General features: G+C 35.0%; 1 pseudogene across 1 annotated transcript in view; it reads left to right on the forward strand.

Annotated features, from left to right (window-relative positions):
- Positions 1-13,610, forward strand: part of LOC143257818 (glutamate [NMDA] receptor subunit 1-like) — a 212,548-nt pseudogene that overhangs the window by 148,907 nt on the left and 50,031 nt on the right. The window contains exons 6-7 of the transcript XR_013032002.1: positions 3,272-3,384; positions 3,900-4,074. The product of XR_013032002.1 is annotated as a glutamate [NMDA] receptor subunit 1-like (transcript). The remainder of the gene's footprint in view (positions 1-3,271; positions 3,385-3,899; positions 4,075-13,610) is intronic.

The raw sequence follows: 13,610 nt of genomic DNA on the forward strand, positions 1-13,610 counted from the left end.
GGAGGGCTCGATAAGGTTTAAAAACTTACCATTGAGTCACTGGGGGAGGAGGGCTCGATAAGGTTTAAAAACTTACCATTGAGTCACTGGGGAGGAGGGCTCGATAAGGTTTAAAACTTACCATTGAGTCACTGGGGAGGAGGGCTCGATAAGGTTTAAAACTTACCATTGAGTCACTGGGGAGGAGGGGCTCGATAAGGTTTAAAATTTACCATTGAGTCACTGGGGGAGGAGGCTCGATAAGGTTTAAAACTTACCATTGAGTCATTGGGGAGGAGGGCTCGATAAGGTTTAAAACTTACCATTGAGTCACTGGGGAGGAGGGCTCGATAAGGTTTAAAACTTACCATTGAGTCACTGGGGAGGAGGGAGGGCTCGATAAGGTTTAAAACTTACCATTGAGTCACTGGGGAGGAGGGCTCGATAACGTTTAAAACTTACCATTGAGTCACTGGGGAGGAGGGCTCGATAAGGTTTAAAAACTTACCATTGAGTCATTGGGGGAGGAGGGCTCGATAAGGTTTAAAAACTTACCATTGAGTCACTGGGGGAGGAGGGCTCGATAAGGTTTAAAACCGTCATTCCTAAATAACAGTTCTAAAATTTGGAGCATTTTTTGAGTAACATATAAGACCTATAAATAAAATGTTTGAAACGCTGAATATGCTTTAAAAGGTCAGTTGGCATCTCCAGTAGTTCTATTATAATGTTCTTTGAAGGTAAACTGAACGACTTATTTATCTTGGTGATTTTCAAGGCAGCTTGTATCTCGCTCAACTTTTATTATCAGTGTAAATCATACGATGTCCTATAACGATTCTACAACTGATACGAATCATAGTCGAATAATTTATTTTTGTATTACCTAATAATTTCATCCAACTCTATAGCTTTGCTTTGAGATATTATAGTTTTAATACCTTAGAGTGAACAAAGTGTTCCTCATGTAATGAACGAGCTTGGAATACACATTAGACCCAATAGAATGATAGGTTTCCTTACTAGCTCTGTTGTTGTCAGTTACACAGTCTGATTTAGTGTCTTGTGTACTCGTGACAGCAGGCTATGTGTGGTTAACCTTTTACATTAACAAGTTCTGTTCTGGTTGCTTGTTTAGCTTTATCTATCTGTCTCGGCAACCGTATAGTAAAATATACTATCCTAATACAGTAGTAAATTAATAAACACTGAACTTATAAATCGTTATTTTTTGATTTGTTGCTGTTGTTTTGCTCTTTTATCCTCACACAATTCAACAGTTTGCATGAGTGGTTCTTTGTAGGTACTTGCTTGTCTTCGTGCAAAAGATGCATTGGTTTCACATACACGAATCCTACTAAGTGCTTGTCTAATTGATTTTCTTATTCTCAAAGCACTTCAACACTCTGAGTCACAGATTTGTTGCGCTTTATTTTTAGGTGAGGCAAAGTCTCTTTTCATTACGAATCGTCTGCGTGATTGAAGACTTCGGTTTGACCTTCCGATCCTTGAGAAATGTCTTATAATCATTGGCATTTGGTAACTGTTATGCTTTAATTGTATCCCCTCGCAACTCAAGATCATTAAGTGTGTGTAGGTGTTTTTTTATAGCAAAGCCACATCTGGCTATCTGCTGTGTCCACCGAGGGGAATCGAACGCCTGATTTTAGCGATGTAAATCCGAATACCTACCGCTGTCCAAGCGTGGGACTAATCATTTAGAGATACCAACTTAGAGTCATCACCACTATAGTTAACTATAACACAGTGAATATGAATTGCGACCGTTAAGAAAGATGAAATAAAGATATTGTCTTACGTTTGTAGTTCAGAGTCTGTACTGTTTATTCTAAATATACTAGGCTCAATAAATTATATATAAAATGTAGAAATTGTCTTTGCAGTTTGATACCTACACTCTTTTTCAAAGTGCTTTTAGTGCAATAGACATTCGTACTAAAATTTACTGAGCCCTAATACTGAGCCCTAATACGATTAATATTGTAATTAAATACTAGATTCCTTTGAATCTAAGAACTACCCAAAACATTCTATAACGAAATATTGTGTATGAACAAACATGTATGTATAAAAGATAAGCATTAAAAATATAGTAACTATAGGGTGCTAAGAATTTTAACTTTGGTTTGGACTTATCACATATTGGCACTAAAGTCGTTTTATAATTTTGTAGTACATTAACTGAAAGAACCAGTGCTAAAATAGGATTTTTAAATGTTTATTTGTTTTTAAATATTCTCTATTTGTTGTTCTATGCGTATCTACTATCTGTGCTAGCCGTTTTTAGCAGTGTAAGACTAGAGGAGGCAGCTAGTCTACCACCCTGCCAACTTTTTTTACCAACGAATAGTGGGATTGACTGACATTCATAACAATCTGTTCGCGACGCGGGCGCGAATTTGTTTTAAATATTACTAGTTTCTCAATTAAAACTGACATTCTACTATTTGACACTTTTGACACTTTTATAATATAAATATATATATTTGTAATACAGGACTTTTGACGCACAAGGAAATTATTAGTAGCATTAACGCTCTGATATATTTCGACCACTCTGCTGTTCATGGACTTATAAATAAATAGGTATATTTATAATTCAGAATCTGCTCTTACTGTGTATTCTACTAGTCAACTTTGTCCATTTGTATTTCTCTCTATCTATTTCAGTATTATAAACTACCATTACTTATAAGAATCACATTAATATTACTAGGGCTGCCTTGAAAGGGGCAATGTTAGTGAGAAACTAACAACAACGAACTGGTTCAATATTGTAAACCAAAATACAGATTTTTTACCACTGTATTTGTAAAAGTTGTCATGATTTCTCGAAATCTGATACTTTTTAAAGCTAGATGTCTACTATTTGTAACTTTGCGATTTTTTCATCTGAATCGATATTTGAGTTTGAAACTTTCTGTAGTCTTTAGATTCTTCAAAAAACGTTATTTCGTCAGTACACATGAATATAACTAACTTGAGTAATCGTCTATAAAGATTTTATAAACAAAGGAAACTTTTAATTTTACAGACGTTTAGAGCTGCATTATTACAGGTACGGTAAAGACATTTTAATTTTAACAAAATCAGTAGTTCATGATTATTGTAAAACTAGAATTCGGAAACTATCATTAGGCGTAGTTTTCTCTTTAATAAAACCCTACGTCTCTTCGATTGTGCTCATTAAGTGATAGATTGTTTTATATATTTTGCACCCTACATCGGAATCGAAACTGTATTATATTTTCTTATTTCTTTATACACTTAGCACTGAAGACGCTGAATCAATATTTCGTGAGGTTGAACAACTGAACATGACTAGTTCTGGATTCATCTGGATTGTTTCTGAGCAGGTTCTAATGGCACATAATAAACCAGATGGTAAGAATAATATACCCTCATCTCCTAGCAAAAATACCAAGAATGAACTATCACTGTAACAGATAGAATAAAACGTTAGAAAATTGAGTACTGATGACCACAAACATAGCTGTAAGTGAACATTTGTGGGTTAGTAACGTCTAATATCTTGAACGAATAACTAAATCCATTTAATTTCATAATGCTATTGGTAAGTACTATGTAAGTCAAGGCTTTGAAGCATAATGGAAGAACTTATATGCTACGTAAATTATAATAACTGCTGATTTGTTTAAGGAATACCACTAAGATGTTATGTATTCAGTGCTAGAGATCTTCAGACCTTCTGATACTTTAAGTTCATTTTCTTTAAAATGATTAATACTTGTTCTTTGCTTCACCTTTTCATTGTTACACGGTAAATTGTTTTACAAACAGTGACAAAACTAAATCGTCTCTACAAATATTTATTTCACCCATAAAATAGTTTCGAATACTGCAAAAATATGGGTATGAAAAAAAATCTTTATTTTCAGGTATATTAGCACTCACGTTGGTCAATGCCTTAGATGTGGCAGGCCACATCCATGATAGTGTTTACATCATTGGATTAGGCTTAGGAGAGCTGATCAATAAAGAAAACATCACGAGTGCTCCAGATAGTTGTGGGACTGTCGGAAGAGCTTGGGAAACTGGAAAAAAATTTGTAGAGTAAGTGTTCTGTGTAATCTAATCGAAAATTTTAATACTTAAAATACACGTACTGTATAAAGCCCTCTGTCTTATTGTTACATATTAAGTGCATTATTACCAATAGGATTTCTGATATAATTAGTTTTTGTTAAAAGCCTCACCGTCCTCCAGTGGCACGGCGACCTCACACCACTAGAAACCGGGTTTCGATACCCGTGTTGGGCAGAGCACAGATAGTCCTTTGTGTAACTTTGTGCTTAATTTCAAAACGATCAAAAGCCTCACCGCCCCCCAGTGGCACGACGACCTCACACCACTAGAAACCGGGTTTCGATACCTGTGTTGGGCAGAGCACAGATAGTCCTTTGTGTAACTTTGTGCTTAATTTCAAAACGATCAAAAGCCTCACCGCCCCCCAGTGGCACGACGACCTCACACCACTAGAAACCGGGTTTCGATACCTGTGTTGGGCAGAGCACAGATAGTCCTTTGTGTAACTTTGTGCTTAATTTCAAAACGATCAAAAGCCTCACCGAGAAAATTAGAATCAACTCACTGTTAGTTTCTCATTTTGGTGCAACTACATAGAAAGATAATGTGGTATTTATTATGGTAACTTCTCAGACTTATCAAGATGTTACAAAAAATACAATAAATTATGACCACATCTATCCCAACAAGTTATTTATTCCTAAAACAGACGTCGACTAAATTTCGTGAAGGATCAAAGCTCTAATCTATAACTTTTTACAATAATTATTTTCACTCTAGTAATTTATAATTTTATTTTATTCTTGTTTACCTTAGAAACGTGCTGGCAAAAAAACAGCTGTCATAGAATTATGTAAGTTGATTTATCAAACCACTTGATAACACAATGGATCTGCATAAAAACTGAAATACGACAAAATTCAGAAAATAATGACATGAAAACATAATTACAAATATATCAAACTGTTATTTAATTTTGAAATTGGATTAAAAAATACACACGAGATGTAAAATAAGCTCACATCAATTAGTGTCGCTATTTTTTATTACGTACGACAGTTGAGTGTAATTATACGATTTTAAGGAAATGGCTTGGCAAATGGATTCTGTTGATGTTGTGGATAGTGCTTAATATACAGCTGTCGGTGAGCTTACTGTTTATATATTTACTCATCAGTCAAAAATAAGCTTTCTCCACTAAAATAACTCTGTGTTACTCAAGCAACTTTGATTTAACACAGAAACATATCACATATTTTAACACTTCGAAAGTGTAGTGGCAGTAAATATAAAACAGTCACTGAGCACTATAATCGTAAAACCCAAGTTTTTACTATTCCATCAGATTATGTAATCCTGCGTTCCTGTTATGAGATTTGTTAAACCCTTGCTTAATTAATCATTAAGTAATTGTTGAATCCGGTCACGTGACAGTAGATAAAGAGTACAACGTGTTCCACTATATGTCTCCTTGCCACCAGTTTACTTCTTTCAACTATAAAGAAAGACCACGTGAAGGATATGCTAGATTTATGTGTTACAATAAAGATAAAAACTGAGAGCCAGTTTGAGAAGTCCTCACATCATTCCAACGGTTTGTGTTTGTTTTGAATTTGGAGCAAAGCTACACGAGGGCATTCCGCGCTAGTCGTCTCTAATTTAGCAGTGTAAGACTAGTCATTACCACCCACCGCCAGTTCTTGGACTACTCTTTTACAAACGAATAGTGGTATTGACCGTCACATTATAACGCTCCCACGGCTAAAAGGGCGAGCATGTTTGGTGTGAGGGGGATTCTAACCTTAACACGCGTGGTTTTTATACTCGGATCACGGGTCGAGTGCCTTAACCACCTGGCCATACCGGACCGTCATTCCAAGGGATATCTTATTTAGCAGTTAAAAACCCGTAATAAAAATCCTGACTGGAAATGACAATACTATTTCTCAACTTTTTCTTTCATCAATTTTACTTTTGCTTTCTTCTCAAACTGTTTCATCAAGTATAACATTGTTGTCACACATTTCGCCTCGGGTGTTCTATGAACGGAATCGGGTGAATTTATAGCATTAGGTAACCTTAATAAAGGTAATTTGGTGCTATATACAAAGAAATGGTACGAAAGAAGTTTATATCAGGTTAAACACAAACAGAAACATCCAGAAAATTATGTGAACAAGAAACCCGAGCAACAACAGCTGCCAATATTCCAATAAATCTCGGGCAGTCTCTGAATCAGTTGTCAAGACAGCATTGGGCATTTATATAACACTCACTGTTTAGTGGACTAAAATGTGATTTTATTAAGTATTTTTAATATTAGAGGCACTGCTAACGCTACAGATCAAGGCTCTTGTTTACAACACCTAAACATTAAATATAGGAAGTCAAACAAGCCAAATGAAACAGTTCGAAACAACCAAAGAAGATATATAACACAATAAACCAATAATGAAATTCAATAAAAGTATTGAGCGTGGCTTAATACACTAATGGGGTATGCAACTTGATATTTTAAATGTCTTGAAATGACAGTTTGAAATTATTCCCAAACTCAACGTAAGGCATGTTAACAAAGACTTAACCTCATCCTAAGTGAAAAATAGCGCAAAAGCGTCATCGAAATATCTTGTGTAATATAAGGGTTTGATTTCATCTGGATAATTGGCCAACCATTGCTTTTCATATTCATAAGCCTCCCAGCGTTACAGCAGCATGCATGCAGACTCGCATCGCTTAGGGTTTCAATACCTGTGGTAGACACAGCACAAATAGCCCATTGTATAGCTTTGTGCTTAACTACAAACATGTTGATAAAGAAATAAGGTAAGACAGCTTGTTTTGGAATGTTGCGCAAAGTTACACGAGGGCTATCTGTACTGATAGTCCCTAATTTAGCCAGGTTTTACCAACGAATAATGGGGTTGACCGTTACATTATAAAGCCCTCACGGCTGAAATATACCTCACGTATGTGTGGTACGATAGGGATTCGAACCCGCGCCTCGCAGAGTAGGAGTCTAGCGTCTTAACCACTTGGCCATGGGGCACCTAGGTAAGATGGAAGTCCATGACTATACCAGGTATTTGACCATAGATTTATTACTAAAATCAAAGTAGGAGCCGCTTGTACTGAACTCTAGTAATTCTTAAAGAATATCACTTCAAATGCTCTGGATAAGAATGTAATCTTAATATAGAATGTTTGTTGCTAGGTCAGTTGTTTGTTAGTGCTTAACACCAAAACTTGGCGTGTTTTTTGTTGTTAAACACAAAGCTACATAATGTTGTGTTCACAACGCGTAGCGAAATCTATTTTCAACGTTATAAGCCTTTAAACGTATCGTTTATCTACTAGAAACAGCTAGCTGTCTGTGAACTTACAACTAGAAACCGGATATCGTTACTCGTGGTGGGCAGAGCAGGTTGTGTAGCTTTGTGCTTAATTTCAAACAAATAATCTCATTTCTAGACACTACAATTCAACAAAATATTTCGGGTTTTGCTTTTTAATTGCTTTCATAAACATAACATACAGAAGACTCTATTATAACAGTGAAAGTGTTATACTAGAATTACTAGAATTGTTTAAACATTCCCTTACCAAGGTTTTAATGACTCAAGCATATACAATCTATGGTAATTTAACTTACTTTGGAATTGAATTATTAAACATTAGTCAGTTTTTTAAAAAGACAACTACAATTTTTCTATTACAGTTATTGACGAAAATTTAAAAAAGAAGTGTTAAGGAAGTTAAATAATGTTAATAACCCTTTGTTAAATCAGAAAATTGATAAATATCATGTTTACTTATCTAGATAGTAAACCTTTATTATTAAAGTGTTAAATAGTGAAATTATTCGATACGTCTATTCCTCAAATGTATCTTGGATGTGTATATACGAACATCTTTCGACTACTGAACATCTTACCATTTAAAACAAAAGACAACAAGGTACAACAATTCCTTGTCGTCTGTAGAAACGTCTTCTCTGCTTGAAAGGCTGGCTACCTTTGGTCCTCTACCACATGTCTCAAAAAGAGAGCTGAATAGCATCGTATTTCTTCCATCTATAACAACTCGCGTGTTTTATATGCTATGGAATATAACTGTAATATTAAGTTTTGGCGTTCTATTCATACTAAGAATGAAAGAACATTAAATCACAAAGATGCTCTGGCAATTAAAATCTTCTAAGTGGAAATAAAGTTAATTATAATATAAGTTTTGAAAAGGATTTCGCTCACAGCAAGACAAGAAAAAAAAAAGATATTTTAACAATGATCACGTCAATTCAAAAATACTTCCAGTTCATGTTGGTGTAAGATAGGTTCATTAAACAACGAGCAGTCTGCTTAGTACGAGTACTGTTTAATATCGAATCAATGGACTAATTCCGAATAAAAAAGATAGGTTTCAACATAAATGAATTAATAACAGAAAAAATAAATTATTAATTAATGTAAAATATAAAAGAGAAACAACTTTTACAGTGTAAATAAATCAGTTGTATCATTATATCAATGATGAAAACGTTTAACAAGAAAAACCTTTAACAGTGAAAGTTCACAGTATTTTAGTTGTAAGATAAAATAATATGATGAATAATAGGATATTACTTTTAGAAAGTGAACATTATTTTATTAAGGGTAAGTTTAGAGTTACTAAAAAAGAATAATATTTCATATAGTGGGAGGTCACTTGTTTTCAAATCACATACAGACGTTTACGATATATATATATCTCGCTATTCAGGAACTTTAAATTTAATGAAGAAAAAAACAAGTATTGCAGATTGAATTTTCATGAATAAAACACTAATGATAAAGATACACTTTGTGAAACATATTAATTAGTACTTTTATAGTTAACGAAGAAGAAAAGTGAATCGTAAATCGAATATTAATGGTAAAGATGTACTATTTGAGATCGACGTTAAGAAACATCACAGTATGTACAGCTAGTGAATGAAGAGGAATAACCTATATTGCATATCTGGATCTTGTAACTACTTGATTTCCTGCGGGGTGTAGGCTAGAATCTGATTGGATGAAGGAAAAGGTGAAGTTTTTCTGCTAGTTTCATTGGTTAGACACAAGGTTAAGTTCATCTGAAGTAACAGATGAACAGAGCTAACATGTTAGAGGATGCTTCCAGCAAAATATTCTTCTCAATAGGCCCAGTGTTTACTCTTCGATATTTTCAAACAACATATAATCTTATGTAATGAGAACACAAGTGTCAAGTATTAGAATAAACCGAGTGAAATTTCTAGCAAGTCCAATTGAAATAAGATAGTTAGAAATGTTATGTATTAGATTTTACATGACAAGAGTATGGACTGAAAATACCTAATTAACTTGGATTCTGATTGGTTAGAGGTTCAACTACAAGAGTAGGTTTGAAAATTAATACTTCACAAACACGAAGCGTCCAAATTATTGCACTGATCAATTGTATTATACATTGTTTGTGTTCACGTAGATACGATGTTTTTAGAAACTTTCTCCCAAACAATATCCGAGGCTAACAATATTTGTCTAAGGTATACACTTGATCAGTAGATACCTGTCTTCCCTGTTAAGTTATTATAAAATAGCTGCACGTATCACTTCCATCTACGGGTGTTTTCAATTTACTTCTTTCCATGGCAACAGAATCTAGTTCCTATGGATAATTTGGAGGTAGGGTTAAGCTGTTGACATCGGTTCCTACTTTCTGCCTTGGACCCTACACTGCTATTCCACGATAGTCTTTGTGTGTTTTAAGTGCAGTATATTCCAAAAATAAATACGGCTTACGTATAAAATATTACAATCTATTTAACCTAACGTCTCACGTGGAATTCAAATAAAATGTTGGGTACACCAAATTTACTTTCAACACGACACACAGAATATCGATGGGAGATTTCAGTCTCACCAGACAATTTCACCAACTCATGAACAGTACGATTCAATGAAACCAAAAACGTTCACTCTACTGTTTGAAATGTATCGTGCAACACCATCTTTTATTTCCTCACTGTAGTTTGGGATTTCGCGTTGCTTTGTCTCTCCCTTGAAAAATTCACAAGATTTTTGTGTATCCAATCTTCCAAGACTTAAAATATTATTTCTCATGTACTTGTTAAAATACTGAATGTACCATGTCTTCCTTTGATATGATGACAGGTTAGACACAAGAGTTTCGCACAATATTAACATTTGGATCATAATTTTTAACTTCATTCATTTGTGTGATACAGAACTCGTGAACGATTTTATATAATATCCATTTATAAATGTAATTTCCCACTTGTCTCACATATACACATATCTATAAACTATACTGATACCTGTCCTGCATGACCTGGTGGTTAGTTAGAGTGTTCGACTTGTATGTAATCTGAGGGTCAAGGGTTCGAATCCCCGTCACATCAAACATGCTCGCCCTTTCAACCGTGGGTGCGTTATAATATGACGGTCAATCCCACTATCCATTAGTAAAAGAGGAGTCAAAGAATTGATGGCCAGTTGTGATAACTAGCTGCCTTACCTCTAATATTACACTGCTAAATTGGGTACGGCTAGCGTATATGACCTTCGAGTATCTGGGGGCGAATTAATAAAAGAAACAAACTATATATACATATATATAATGATATATACCTGTCTCCGATGGGCTAGTGCGAAATTTGTGGACGTACAACGCAGGAGTTCGTGGTTTGATTTCCCAAAGTGAATACAGTAGATAGCAGTCTGATTCATTGCACATTGAATTCATGACAAATGAATACTTGTTTTGGATAGTTTTGTTTCGGTAGCTATGCTACATAATATTGTGGTGCCATCTAGGAGCCACTAAGGTTGACTCTGTGTCTTTTAGCATCATAAAGTAAATAAATTATCACTACCAGAATTTAGCCAAACAGGTGTTTTTCCTTATCCACTATTTAAAGTTCGTGCTATCCACTATAGGCTATGGCAATATCCACCATTAAAACACATTTACTGTCTTATATGGCCACACATTATCATGATATTATACCAGTCTCTGTGATTCTAGTCATTCTCAAAAGATGTGTATAGTTCTCATCACTGAAAAACAAACACAGAGAAAATCTAGTGTAACATAAACGTTTTCCATATGATTTATGGCAGCATTATTCATATTCTGTGCTCATTAACAATACAACAATTTTTGTACATGTGGAAGAGTCATGCAGAGGTCTTGTATAAACTTCTATGTTAATGCATACTTTTATATATACAAAAGCAATTTCATAAGGTTGCATGCTGGGTTAACAATATATCTATGTTCCTCACAAATCTCACCTGAGTGCTTAGAAAGGTGTGATTTTCAGCAGCTGATTGTATTAAAAAATTCTCAATCGTTTCTATTCGTGTCAATAATATATTTTCTAACCATCAAATCTATCAGCATCAGTTGTCTCAGCTACAATCTTGTAATTATGTAGCTGTCTCGTGAAGTACAGCATACACATTCTATCAAAAAATGCCAATAGGTGGCTTGGAAAGGTTACATCACCCCTATAGTATGCTTCTGTTTATTTTTATTTTTTTTTACTTTAAATCCTAGTAATTTTTTACTTTAAATCCTTGTGGTCTTCACTGACCTTAAGATGAACCAAGAGTCCTGACTATGTAATAATCAAGTTGTTATTTCACGACGTAGTGCAGACATTGTATAAATAAATACATCTCTATAGCGTGGAAGTAAGGAGTGACGTTTTTATGTAGTCATTGATTTTTTTAAAATCAAGTGACCAGTACAACTGCTTATCTGGCAGTTAATTCCAGCCATACCAGTTAGAAGCTCAATACTAGCATATTGGCCACTCAGTGGAAGTATCATATGTTTACTATACTGGTATTTCCTTGTCTGATTCCTTAGAAACACTCAGTTAAATAGTTAAGCACTTCTTACCTCATCAGCTAACTTGATATAATTCAATACTGTATTCTCACTATCCTTTGATCCATAATAATCTCTGTTTACTGATCTAACCAGTGTGTAAGAAGTTCCTTATTGATACATGGCTTTAACTTGCCAACCTATTCAGCCGTCGCAAATAACTCATAGTTCAGTGGCCTTTTTCTCAGACAAAAAGACCAGTCCAGTCAGAATTAAGCTGATTCAGTACCTCTGGCATATATCAAGCTGTACCCAGTTTCTATGTTTAAACTTTCATCACTGTTTTATCGTAAATATCTTGTCCTATATTGTAGCATTTCCTAGGTGCTAGCATAGACATTTTATGCAGGTCAACCACTGAAGGTCACCATAAATCACATTCACAGACTACTTTTTTATCCAGAAATGAAAATGTCAATAAATAATCATTGAACTTCTGAGTCTGAGTCACTTTTGTTGGAATGTAAGTATCTGCTTGATAGAAAGTCTGTATTATTTGTACTGCTAAATATCACACTGGCTTTGTTGTGGCAAAACGTATGCATTTTTACCACGCACAACATATCATACGTCTCAATAAAGTGTTGAAATTAGCTCTTCGGTTCATGTAGGTTTCTTCAGTTGCTAATTGTGCTATTGAGTTTCCACCAACATGTCATGTCTTAATATATCAGTCAAAGTAGAAGCCTACTTAGTAACATAATTTACAGTAACCACACATATTGATTACTTCATTTATTCTCTGGGAAAGTTTGTTTGTTTGTTTTGAATTTTGCGCAAAACTACTCGAGGGCTATCTGCGCTAGCCGTTCCTAATTTAGCAGTGTAAGAGGGCAGCTAGTCATCACCACCCACCACCAACTCTTGGGCTACTCTTTTACCAACGAATAGTGGGATTGACCGTAACATTATAACGCCCCCACGGCTGAAAGGGCGGGCATGTTTGTTGCGACCGGGGTTCGAACCCGCGACCCTCGGATTACGAGTCGAACGCCTTAACACGCTTGGCCGGGCCCCTCTGGGAAAGATCTACTTATATTTATGTAACAGAGATACAACAGCTCTTAATCAGAGTTTACTCTGTTTTGACCAAAATTTCATTGGGCAACACAAGGAAGACATTTTTGGCAATATTGTTAAGTGTCTCCCTACAAATGCAAGAAGTGCTTTTCCTATAGTATCTCATATGTAATTACATCTTGGAGGCTTCCAGTTTGGACAGCTTCCTGCCTGAGAACTCTGGGGACCACTAGCTGCTTCACAGATTGAGAACCACATTTTTTAAATATGCAACAATAATATAGCTGATGAATATGTCCCATGCTGCGTAAGTCACATTGCAATTCTGTACTAGAAACAGTTGCGCTTCACCTTGCTACATGACATCTACACTTGTTCCATCTGTGAAATCAACATATACTTTATAGTTTAACTTTATTGTTGCTGCAATGGATTTTACTCCTACATGGTGTCCATAATCAGGAGAATCAATGAATGGAAAATTGTCACCACCTGAATGATAATCCATCTGCATATTTAAATTCAGGCCCAGATGACGATATAAAAACGTTATACCCTTATAATGCTAGAAATATAATGCATTTGGTTTTTGTTTTGCAAGATAGTATCTACGTTCATTAATC

Source organism: Tachypleus tridentatus, chromosome 7, assembly GCF_004210375.1.
Source record: "Tachypleus tridentatus isolate NWPU-2018 chromosome 7, ASM421037v1, whole genome shotgun sequence".
NCBI classification, from domain to species: Eukaryota; Metazoa; Arthropoda; class Merostomata; order Xiphosura; family Limulidae; genus Tachypleus; species Tachypleus tridentatus.